This window comes from Rutidosis leptorrhynchoides, chromosome 5, assembly GCF_046630445.1.
Source record: "Rutidosis leptorrhynchoides isolate AG116_Rl617_1_P2 chromosome 5, CSIRO_AGI_Rlap_v1, whole genome shotgun sequence".
Lineage (NCBI taxonomy): Eukaryota > Viridiplantae > Streptophyta > Magnoliopsida > Asterales > Asteraceae > Rutidosis > Rutidosis leptorrhynchoides.
Window position 1 is genome coordinate 447,487,196 of NC_092337.1, and position 13,780 is coordinate 447,500,975.

At 33.0% G+C, this 13,780-nt stretch overlaps 1 long non-coding RNA gene across 1 annotated transcript; it reads left to right on the forward strand.

Annotated features, from left to right (window-relative positions):
* Positions 1-241: 241 nt before the first annotated feature.
* Positions 242-2,966, forward strand: LOC139847505 (uncharacterized). The gene is made up of 3 exons (XR_011759552.1): positions 242-520; positions 1,108-1,172; positions 2,279-2,966. It is a non-coding gene; the product is annotated as an uncharacterized lncRNA (long non-coding RNA).
* The last annotated feature ends 10,814 nt before the right edge of the window (positions 2,967-13,780 follow it).

Below are 13,780 nucleotides of genomic sequence, written 5' to 3' on the forward strand. Positions count from 1 at the left end.
AAATTATTATTATTATTATTATTATTATTATTATTATATTATTATTATTGTTATTATTAATTAATTAATTAATTATTAATTAATTAATTATTATTACATTTGAGTGAATGTTGGTACCTGTAGACTCGAATTTTTTAATTCAAAAGGGTATTTTAGCCTTTTATGTTAGTAGATATTTGTTAATGCTAAAAGGGTATTTTTTATCTTTTCCACTGCCTAATGCGTTCTCTCTCCAGATGCTTCTTTTGACTCCTCCATGCTTATCTCTCAAAACCTCACACACCACCAATACATTATAATCGGCGATTACGTCGTTAGTCCGGCGTATTAGGCTGCGCCACCAACACATTAAATCCGTAGCGATTTTCTGAACACGAAGGTACCAATTTTATATACATCGACGAGTGGTGATGCGTCACCGGAAGGTAAATAAAGTTGTAGCATCGAAGTCGACGTCAGCTTTTGTTGAAACCATCATTTATTACAACAAGATCGCCATTTTCTCCAAATCATACTGCCTGTAAGTATTACTTTAATTTGTATCTATTTTATGGATTTAATTATATTCTTGATGTACTACAAAATAAATTTTGAATATCGATTGCTCAATAATCTTATTGCGCAAGTGAATTGACTATTGCGATATGATGTCTTAATAAATATAATTAACTGAAACCTATATTTTTATCACTACTCAGAAAACTAAGTGTGTGTGTGTGTGTGTGTGTGTGTGTTATGTGATGAATTAGATATTGTTACCGTGCAAAACGGATATTTAATAAACTAAAAGAGCAACCTTATGTTGTGTAGCTTGATCTTCGAGGTATGTATGTAACTGTTTTTTTTTATCTATAAATTCCGTAACTATCTGTCTGTGTTAGTTTCAATTGGAGACCCAAATTCAAACCTTATCGACTACACTTTGAGGCCTTTAAAAAAAAGTGCAATGGTTGTGTGTTGTTACAATTGTTAAATAGTTAAATGGTTCTATAGGTATTTTCGTAGATGTACACAAGGTTAAATGGCTTAAGATATTTTCGTAGATGCACACAAGGTGTTCTTTGAAATGAGTATGAATTTGTTCGTTATAATGGTTTTTGTTAGCAGGGTAATGGATTGGAGCTTTGAAGCGTTGTCTTCTTAAAAGAGAAAAAGCCTTTCAGTTAGGATAGGTAATTATTTAACAAGATTGTTTTTTTTACGTTATCAGTAGATTAATAACTTAAACATTATATTTTGAAACTTTTTTACTAGCAATAGCTTTTGTCTGAATTAATATGTTTACTGCAGTTTAGTTGTGCATTTGTAGTTTATTTCAGGTAGTAATATGATCATAGTATTGATATGTATTTTCTTTTCACGAAGTTGGCGTATTTCTTTGCGGTGAGTCGAAAATATGTATGTTTTTTTGCAGCTACCTGCAGCTATAAATTTCTGATTTTTTACATTGACTGATATTCCCATTGCTATTGTTTCACAACGTTACTATCAACCGTGACAAACTATGATATTATTTGTTTGCTATAATATATAACATTTTATGCCTGCTGTCATCTATTACAAGTTATGAATTTGTGTTTTTGCTATTGCTCAACGAATCATTTAATAATATAGTTGTACTCATCTAAAAATAGTTAGTTACACACCATAGGTGCATAGGTTTAATAAGAGTGAGAATTGGTTCCTAACTAACTATTTAAGTACTATATACTAATAATCTTGTGTTTTGTGTTTCTCTGATCGATATGCTGACATTTCAGGTGAAAACTATACTAAGTGCAATTGTTGCCTGCATATTATATAAATTGCAAGCCGTCTTAACTTTATTTTAATATAAGTCTTAACTTTATATTCCTGTCAAGGAATTGAAGAAAAAAAGGACTAGACAAGCACATGAACAATCAAAAAGCATATAATTTTGGCTGTAAAAAGGAGGTCCACCCTACAATATGCTCTTTAAACAACCTTGAAGCCAGCTCAAAACCACTTTAGCTTAAATATGTACAAGTATTTTAAGACTCCTTTAGCTTAAATATAATACGTAATGTATTAGATTTTTGAATATGTATTAGCCTTGATAAACACTTTTGTAAAGATTAACGATAAGTATAAATATTTACTTGGTCTGCCGCGGCATTGCACGGGGTGACCATTTGCTTGTTATTATTACAATTGAGAACATTGGCCTAACTGTAGACTCCAATTTTTTATTCAAAAGGGGTATTTTTGTAATTTTAATACACACCCTATTATTAACCTAGCTTCTTTGATCCTCCAGATGCTTCTCCCTCTCTCCAAACCTCACACACCCCCGCTCCATTTTGATCGCCGATTACGTCGTGAATCCGCGGTATTAGGCGGCGCCACAAACACCATTAAATCCGTGAAGATTTTCTGAACACGAAGGTACCGATTTTATACATTGATAAGTGGTGCTGGGTCACAGGAAGGTAGCGGTTGTGCATATGCAGAGTCGGCTATTAACAGTAAGTTCGTCTTCTTATTCAGGTGGTGCTATCACCCACACCACCACCGTAACCGTATCCTCCACCTTCGCTGCTGCTACCACCGACGCACTCATCTCTGATGAGTTACCATCACCGCCATATTTGCCTTTTTTAATTGATTATTAGGGATTCTGAAAATGTTATGGATTTTGAAGAAAGCATCTCTTGATTATGGCACTGTGTCTTTCAAATACGATTTTGTAATTGAGATATTCCTCCGTGTAATTCTTAATTTTAGTGATTAATTAAAATCCATGTATTACAAACCCCGTCTGTTGTGTCTTACGATTATAGTTGTCTATTTGATATGATTTCAATGGTTATAGATGCACATACAATGAGGATAGTATTCATCAACAATCTATATATGATGCTATTGTTTATATGATCTTAAATGTTAATACAATTGTAGACCCGTCTTTGTATTTTGAAGACTGTGTGGCAACTATATAACTGGATTTTAGAGGATATGATAACAAGGAATTAGTTAGTTAATAGATTTGGCCCCTGACTATTTTGAGCAATAGGTTTAAGGTATATTAACGTACTTGCTTAATTTTTTCTTCATGTATATTTCTTTGTAGAGTAACATTTGCCACTAACAGATTACTAATTCACATACCTTATGTGTCTACTTACAGGTTTTTTTTTTTTCATATCTCCCTAAAAAAGAAAAAAGGGTAAAATAGTGAAAGTATTCATATAGTTGTTGGATATCTTCAAAAGGGTAAAATACATATATACAACATGTTGGAGATGCTAATCGCAAGAAGTACTCAGGTAGAGTTTGTCAATATCGATTACATCTGTAACAGGTCAAACAAACAGGATTCATTATTTGCTTTTTGCTATTTAAAGTATCCTACTGTATTTTGTATTCAAGGAAGCAATCGTCTTGCGTCAAGGAAGCAAAATCAAATGGAACGATTTCAGCTTTTCTATGCGTAAATCTGAAAAGCAAACATGCTGCTGCTGCTGCTGCTGCTAATGGTGTTGTAACTGCTCCTGAAGGCCGTTGCGGAGCGGTTGCTGGTGTTATTGCGTGCATATGTTCACATATGAGAGAAGCTATTAATCTTTTAGGTAAATGACTCAATTTTTTAATGAAATATTCACAATTTAGTATTTGTTAGCAATGTTATATCTGTGTAATTTCGATTTTGTTAATCTTTATTACGGAGTATAAACTTATTTAAGAAATTAATATTTACTTCATTAAAAGGTAAATAAAGGATGGACAATAGCCTGATGGTTACAGGCTGACCTAACTTTTTTCCAGTCATATTTAATATTCAGTATATATTTCCTGTAGCCCAACCTGCTTAAGAGATCTTTTTTTTTTGCCACTACGTAGCACTCACATGAACTGTATATATAATCAAAGTTCTAAGATAGAAGGAAGCGTCTCAATCTAAAAGGGTAAATGAGTGATGAAGCTAAAGCAACTCCAGCTGTCTTGATAACAGCTAGAACTACAACAGCTGTAATTAGAAGTAGCTAGAAACTGTAGCAATAGCTTTTGTTCAGCATATATTTTGTTAAACTTTCTTTGATAACTAGAAATAACCTCAATAGTAGCATGCTTATGTATACAACATTCCTAACAATCAAACATATCGTAATATAATAAAATTGAAAGCTACGCAGCAACGCCCGTCGGACCAAACTCTTGTTTAAATACAATACAAAACATTAAAAAGCCTTAAATATGCTCGCGGGACTCGCAAAATTCGTGAGGGAGCCGTTGCAGGGGCAATTAGCGAAACCCTTGGCGATTTGCTGCTTACGCATGTTGGTGGATGATCAGAAGAGTCCGTCATAATTACCAGATACTTAGGTTGTTCCTAACCAAACGCGAGATGTCATTTTTAACGCCTCAAAATCCTAGTTGGCATGTAAGGTGGCACAAAATTTGACGCCTTAACGCCCTTAACCCTGACGTCCCAGGGCGTCACTCACAAAACCAACAGATTGTAACGTGCGCGTCGGAAATTTTTCAACCAATCAGAATCCACCACTTATTTCTATATATTATTAATTTATTTATTTTATTTATACTCGGCTTACAATCATATTTTACTATATCATCCAAAATCTTTTCACTACACTCGAATTTAACATTCACCACTATTTAATTTCATTGTCACGTCACAGTCAAAAACCTACTTTTTCACCCAACTGACTATAGCTCAACATCACGGTTGACTAGTCTTAGCGTACAGGATAAATATCGACAACCCTCCATATTTTTTATTTTTTCAAAACCTGGATCTTTAGCGAATACTCTAACACAACTCATATGTTCATAAACAACACAACACAACTGTTGTTAACAAAGTTTACTCATCTTCTAATTAGTTAATTTAAATTCATAAATTCTCATTTTTTAGATAGTCTCAAAACTTTAACCTTATGTTCAAATAATGGCTTTGACCCTAACATAGATTATGTCAAGAATATGGATGGCAAAGATACAGATAAATAAGTTGTATATGATTGTATATATCTATTCCATATATATCTCTATACAAAAATGATAAATAGGAATAGGAATGTTGTTATTGTATACAAATTACAACTTTCCTATTTATATGAAGACATATAATATATATGAATTAGATACAATCATATACGGAGTACAACTTAATATTTATTGTGACTTGTCACTGAGATATATAAAAAAAAAAGTCTATATCTTTGCTATCAATATCCTTTGATACATTATACCGTATTTACTTGGTTTAAATCTAATTTACAATTACAATCATGTTATTCGTCTATAAATCTAGTGTATTTTAATCGTAATAAATAATTAAGTATAAATATAAATATATAGAATCTAAACATACAAATACTTCATGGTTCAAATGTCTTTTGAAGATCTCGAGAGTCATTGGTCATTCTATATGTGGAGAAAACACCTGCCTTAACTTGTCTTTTGCAACAGTCTATTTTCACTTTCAACATGATAAGTTGTGTCACTAATTAAGAAAATTAAGTTTGATAAATTGTATTGTTGATTGGCATTCTTAACCGGTTGATATGTCATCAAATTGCCAATACAATTTTTTTTTTAATTTTTTTTAATCATCGTATAGTCTACTTATAACATAATTAAAATATACTGTTGATCTCTCAAAATTTGAAACGTATCAAACTAAGGGCTTACACTTTTAGCATGGAAAGCGTAAACATTGTTCCTCGGTTTAATTTTGAAGGAAGAGAAAACGAAGTAGATGGAAAGTGAAGGTATTATTTAATGTAATTTTCTTTTCAAGTTTTAATTTCAAATTACTAGAAGTTAGGTTCATCTTCCTCCCCGAGAATTTCATTTCTTTTCATTATCGAACAATATCAAGAACAAAGCCATTGGGCCGATCACATCAGTGTGTATCGAACTTTTGAACTCTCATTGTATTTAATGAACTCTCATTTTTGTTGTTAGTTTATGTATTTTAGTGACAGTGAAAGCTTATAACGTTGTCACATGACAATTGACATCTTAAACACAAATGAGTCCACATAGTTTATTGCATACTATAAATATTAGGCGGTGATATATCTGTTATCATTTTTGATATATGTATGCTCATTATGTATTACTCGTAATATAGCATTGTACAGTATGTTAATTTTACATTTATAGTGGACATATAAAAAAAGATAGTGGAATATATAATGCCAAAATATTAGACATTAATCATATATATTAGCTCAAGATTATATCAATGCCCATAAATATTACGGAGTAGTTCAATATTTTCTGATGCACTTAATCATATAATCCGTATTATATGTTATTCAGTTCATAGATAACAAACTCGTCGTTAATAGTAAACATATACGTTGTGGTACTTGGCAGACCGACTATTAGTTAACAAACCAAAAGTCGTTGTTTGTGAAAAAGACAAAAGATAAAATACGATAGATTTATCTCCAGGAGATTAATTAATATAGTAAATTAAAAGTAAACGAGATACTTATTTGTATTCGGAATAAGTAGGTGTAACCTTTGTATACGGAATTAATAGACATGCGACATTACAGTAATGTTCGTCCCAAAAAATAATTAGGTGGGTGAGTTTCTACATCACGTTCGAACCTCTGTCAATAACTCATAACCGTCATTAATAAAAAAGATAAACACCTCCTTTATTTATCCTACCTAGGTGTAACTCCAAAAATTTGCATTTACAACTACTTAGTTCACAATAGTACAAACGAGATCCGAAATTGCCCGCGCGTTGCGACAGAGCTTTCTGAGTTGCGTATTCGTAGTTAACGTAGTGTTATGTATTTACAGAAGCAAAAACGGCCCATGTGTTAAGCCTTGTTTTAGATGTCGGTGCATTTAGCGTTTTTTTTTAAAAGGTGTCCTTGTCGCGTATAGTTAGTTGCGTTGTTTCGTAAAATTATTCCGAGTTGAATGGTAGTGCCGGAAAAAACTTAACGCTCGGCGAGCGGAAAGATACACCCAAAATTATGGTGAAGTTTGGCTAAGTTTTTTTTAATAGAATAATGATTTAACGGTTTATACCCCTGTAAAAATTGTAGTTTGAATGATAGTTGAGCGGAAGGGTTTGTAAATTTAGTGTGGGATGTCGTATTCATCCCGATGAAACGACCAAAGTCGGCGAGTCAAATAGTATATATATAATTTCACTTTGCAACATATGTTATCTGAGAAAAGTATCTGAAATGATTATGAAATAACTCGATTAAACCACGTACATATGAATGAAAATTCTCAATTTCATGAATAGTCTTTATTTTTAATTATTTTGGGCAAAAATAACTAATTGGAAGCTTATAAAAATACGAAAAATGTTTTCGAAAAGAAAAACGTCTTCAACAAAAGATACGAAAGAGAAATTCGAAGAGCCTCGTACCTAAAAAGTAGCAAACATACAAACTATCTATACCTAATCTCAACATGATTATACCGAAACAAACACTTAACAAACTAACAAGTGACGAATCACAAAATCAAAAAAAAAAACTACAAAACACGAAAAATGATACCTCTGATCGAGCTCAAATCACAAAATCTTATTTATGTTCACGTTAACAAGTTTACGCTTTACACTTTTCGTGTAACACCGTACCTTTTACTTACTTAAAAAACGCACAACAGAAACATCTGATCGACATATTAAAATATGTTATATCCAAATCATTACATACTAGCACATATTACTCCTTGTTACTTCCAAAAACGATTAAACCTTTTTATTACAAAACATTAGAGTTGTCTAGACTGTGTCAACCACGACAGCCTACAAAACGTAGCTTCTCGTATCCTAGAGCATGCAATCAACTAACATGCATGAGAGAATATGTTGGGGATTAGCTTGAAACTAAGTGAATGAGAAAACCATGCATATATCACTAAATAGCCTCAAGCTTAGCTTTTATCAAAAATATATAACACATATGTAACATATAACAAGAGGACCAACGATATGTACGGGATATGCAACCACTAGCTAATCGGACTAAGATTATTGATAGTTCCTACTAATGGCTCACAAGCATAGTCATCATGACGAAACGTATACGTCAGTTGAACGATACTACTATATAATAGCACTCGAACCCCACTACCCGGTCGAAGGTTGACCTTTTTTACTTACCTGGTCGAAGGTGACCACATGTGCACATAACCACTTAAACATTTTCACATAATGTATAACCATTTATGATAATCGGTCTAATAATGCAATTCATGACAATAACTAGTAACTATGCATGTTACTAAATAACAATATCCGTAAGGATAGTCACAATCATCGATTACTAGGAAAACTCTCTCGTCTAATATTACTGAGTCTTCACCTTTGTTTTATCACCTGATAGTATCGTATCCCGAGTTAGTACACTTTTCCATTTCACGTTATATCATTAAAATTGTATAAAACAATCAAACACATTAAATGGGTCAAGATTGCATACAACCCATTCACATAATGAAGACCTTAGCGCGTGTGACGTATGACATACGCGAGAGACCCTGCTCGTATATCAAAATCATCATTTAATTATAATCATATGCTATACTCCATCCATCCGACAAAAACAATCTCCAAACAAAAAAATTTCAATTTAAGATATGTTAATAAAATGTCTATTTTGTCCTTCATTCGATATATTATCTGAATTGATTAGCTCCCTTCAAAAAGTAAGTGAAAGAATAAATTATGAGTAAATGTTTTGCTGACTTCAATATTTAAAAAGGGTAAAACTTGAGTTTCAGTGACTTTTTAGTGTTATTTTGAGTAAGAGACATTTAATTTGGGACAAATATAAGTATTAATGTGGATTCTTTTTATGGGACGGAGTGAGTATTTGTTTTAACATGCAAAACGAACCACTACACGTGCGTACGAGTCTCAAATCGTGTAATCAGCGCTTCGCGCACGTGCTGAAAATCTCATGGATGACATCTCATTCGCGCGGACGAGATCTTGTTCTTACAGACGATATGTCACTCGTGTGGATTAGATATGAATCTCATTCGCATGGTCAAGATCTCGTTCGAGCGGACGAAATCCCGTCGTACAAATGCTGAAGAACAACAAAAACAAGCTGTTTTCGGGCTTTTAACACCTAAATTTAATTCCAACTATTTTTTGGTCAATCCAGTGGTTTAAAAACATCATATAACATGTATAAAAGCTATATCAAACATCAAACAAGCATCACAAACACATTTCATACAAGATTCAAGTCAGAACCCATTTGATACACTTTTTGACCAAAACTCTAAATTAAGCGTAACATAGATCATGAAAAGGATATACACATACCTTGTTAGAGTAGTGATATTATGAGGATTTGAATTACACACTTGATAATTCGAAGGGTTAGATGAACTAGGATTTATGTATATGTAAGTATATGTGTGTGTTCTTGTGTTTCCATAAAAGGGAAATGAAGCATAATATAGGTATATAGTTTATTCAAGGTTTCCTTATCACGAGGGAAGCTTAATTCCCATATCACACTGGTATTTATTAATAATCTGAAACACAACGCACCTTTTTAGACAGTCCTAACGAGATCCGAATCTAATAAACAAATATGTGATGTGACCCTATCACAAAAGGTATTCAATAAAATAATTATAATCATATAATTACTAAAAGATTGTTTCGAATTGAATCACTTAAACTGCTGCTATTTTCGATCGAGTAAAGTGGGTCGACAACGGGCATGTTTTCCTTTGGAGTTTGATCACGGAGCCCAGATGGAGGGCCCATTTTGATCTGCTGAAACTCACAACCCAACTACAAAACTTTCGATGTGCAGATGAATCCCATGATATGTGGTCGTGGAAGTATGGAAAAAATGGACGCTTTACATCATCATCTCTAACTTCGGTTCCTAATGAAATCACCACGCACCAATTACAAATTTCACCAACACCAATTAATAAATTGATCCCACAAAAAGTGGGAATTTTTATATGGAGGGCAAAGCAAAACAAGCTCCCCGTTCGAACCGAACTTGACAAATGAGGTATTGACCTCCAGTCTACAAGATGCCCGATTTGCAACGATGGTTTAGAATCCTTGCAACACATTCTTTTCGAGTGCAAATATGAAATTGACACGTGGGAAAAAAATTCGGAAATGGTGATCTTTGGACAAACTACACATCACAAAATCCTTAGATCTTTCAAACGACTCGAACCCAAATTTCAAATCAAAAGTGGGTACCCCATTATGGCAAGCCGTAAGTTGGGTTACGGGATACTACCTTTGGAAAAACCGAAATGAATGTGTCTTTGGAAATCAAAGAACTACAATTCTGTCACTACTCTCCGAGATCCAATCTAAAAGCTTTGAATGGATAAAGAGTCGTTGGAAAATACACATTTTAGATTGGCAAACTTGACTATGTTCACCAAAATTTTATATCGAGGCTCAAAATATTAAAAAAAGGAATCAGCTAGTTATAGGTTTTTGTTCATGCCTTGTCTTACCCTCAGCCATGGACCAATTGAGTATGGTGACGATGCTCTGTCGCTGTTTTTTCAGTACTGTGTCCTAACCATATTCAGCTTGTCATCACAAGTCACGTCCATTCCAAGGGGAAAATGAGAACATGAGTTTTTCCTATACATATCGACTGCTGATGCGTTGTGCCAAACTCTCAAATTTATAACAGGATTCAAACACTACAAATAAGCACACACAACTAACGATCAACTAAGTTCCGATCATTATAGCACTTTTCATGTAAGTATTCAGTTCAAGTTCGTTCCAAGAGAGTGGTTGAGTTGAATATTTGAAACTAATAATCATCATAGGGTTTGTTTGATTGAGGGGTTTTGATTGATTTTGACTAACAACAAAAACTTGCACAATTAAGTAAATAACTAATTATCGAAATCTAAATCAATCAACTAAGTCGTGTTCACTTATCTAATCCACTCCTATGCTTAGATTGCCCCGTTTTACCCAATTTGAAATCACATTCGTTGTTGAACTATTAAATGTTTAGCATCACTACCAAACCTTAATCCAATCACACTATGCAAACTCACATAAGCATTGTATTATAAGATCAAGTTGATTATGAATAGTCATTGAGATTATGCTTGGATTAAAATCACTTAAAACCCTTCAACTATCAAAATCACTTAAGATAATCGAACACCACTATGTTGACTAAAGACCAATTGAAAACCAACACAAACTAAGAACACATTCACTTGAAATCCCCAATTTGGTTGTCTAGATCACTCAAGGTATTGAAGCACAAATTGTGTCACTAATCAAATCACTTAGAAAAGCTAGGCAATCTATGTAATCAAAGTAAAGCCTAAAACAAATGCATAGAAATGGATCTATAGCTAACTCAATAACAATTACTCATGTATTTTATTCAAACAACTTTCATTCAATAATTTGGGGCAAAATCCTCACACTAGAGATTCATAGATAAGCAAAACACAATCAAATTAGCCAAGCATGGCTAAGATTACACTAATCAAAGACAATAAATCACAAATAAACTTCTTGTTAAGCTATTACAAGTATTTAAATCAAAACAAGAGAAGTAAGATGGAAATTACAACCCAAATGAGAAAAACTAAGTAGATCTAATGCTAAGATTGCTTGAGCTTTAGCTTGATCCTCCAAATTAGCCTTAATCCTCATTTGGATGATGAAATTAGGGTTATTAAGGTGAAAATCGTGACAAAAACTACAGCTCTCCTTTAGAAAACCCTATCTCAAACCTTTTATACCCTTTGAAAATTCTGCACCCAAAACAGCGATGGTGTGGCGCAACTTGTAATGGTGCGCCGCACCATATAACATGGAAGGAAGGTGCGCCGCACCCTATGGGTGGTGCGCCGCACCATATAACTGAAAATTTGTTCTTCAAGTTCTAAATTTGAAATCTGAGTTTTTAGTGTTAAGGGGTGCCGCTTTTTGGCTTTGGTGCGCCGCACCACATAACTGCACTTCCAGAATTTGCATTTTCTCACTTGGAATTGCACATTTTGTGAAATGTCCCGTTCTTATTGATTAAAAACGTTCCATATTAATTGATTTCGTTGCGAGGTTTTGACCTCTATATGAGACGTTTTTCAAAGACTGCATTCATTTTTAAAACAAACCATAACCTTTATTTCATAATTAAAGGTTTAAAAAGCTTTACGTAGATTATCAAATAATGATAATCTAAAATATCCTGTTTACACACGACCATTACATAATGGTTTACAATACAAATATGTTACATCGAAATCAGTTTCTTGAATGCAGTTTTTACACAATATCATACAAACATGGACTCCAAATCTTGTCCTTATTTTAGTATGCAACAGCGGAAGCTCTTAGTATTCACCTGAGAATAAACATGCTTTAAACGTCAACAAAAATGTTGGTGAGTTATAGGTTTAACCTATATATATCAAATCATAACAATAGACCACAAGATTTCATATTTCAATACACATCCCATACATAGAGATAAAAATCATTCATATGGTGAACACCTGGTAACCGACATTAACAAGATGCATATATAAGAATATCCCCATCATTCCGGGACACCCTTCGGATATGATATAAATTTCGAAGTACTAAAGCATCCGGTACTTTGGATGGGGTTTGTTAGGCCCAATAGATCTATCTTTAGGATTCGCGTCAATTAGGGTGTCTGTTCCCTAATTCTTAGATTACCAGACTTAATAAAAAGGGGCATATTCGATTTCGATAATTCAACCATAGAATGTAGTTTCACGTACTTGTGTCTATTTTGTAAATCATTTATAAAACCTGCATGTATTCTCATCCCAAAAATATTAGATTTTAAAAGTGGGACTATAACTCACTTTCACAGATTTTTACTTCGTCGGGAAGTAAGACTTGGCTACTGGTTGATTCACGAACCTATAACAATATATACATATATATCAAAGTATGTTCAAAATATATTTACAACACTTTTAATATATTTTGATGTTTTAAGTTTATTAAGTCAGCTGTCCTCGTTAGTAACCTACAACTAGTTGTCCACAGTTAGATGTACAGAAATAAATCGATAAATATTATCTTGAATCAATCCACGACCCAGTGTATACGTATCTCAGTATTGATCACAACTCAAACTATATATATTTTGGAATCAACCTCAACCCTGTATAGCTAACTCCAACATTCACATATAGAGTGTCTATGGTTGTTCCGAAATATATATAGATGTGTCGACATGATAGGTCGAAACATTGTATACTTGTCTATGGTATCTCAAGATTACATAATATACAATACAAGTTGATTAAGTTATGGTTGGAATAGATTTGTTACCAATTTTCACGTAGCTAAAATGAGAAAAATTATCCAATCTTGTTTTACCCATAACTTCTTCATTTTAAATCCGTTTTGAGTGAATCAAATTGCTATGGTTTCATATTGAACTCTATTTTATGAATCTAAACAGAAAAAGTATAGGTTTATAGTCGGAAAAATAAGTTACAAGTCGTTTTTGTAAAGGTAGTCATTTCAGTCGAAAGAACGACGTCTAGATGACCATTTTAGAAAACATACTTCCACTTTGAGTTTAACCATAATTTTTGGATATAGTTTCATGTTCATAATAAAAATCATTTTCTCAGAATAATAACTTTTAAATCAAAGTTTATCATAGTTTTTAATTAACTAACCCAAAACAGCCCGCGGTGTTACTACGACGGCGTAAATTCGGTTTTACGGTATTTTTCGTGTTTCCAGGTTTTAAATCATTAAGTTAGCATATTA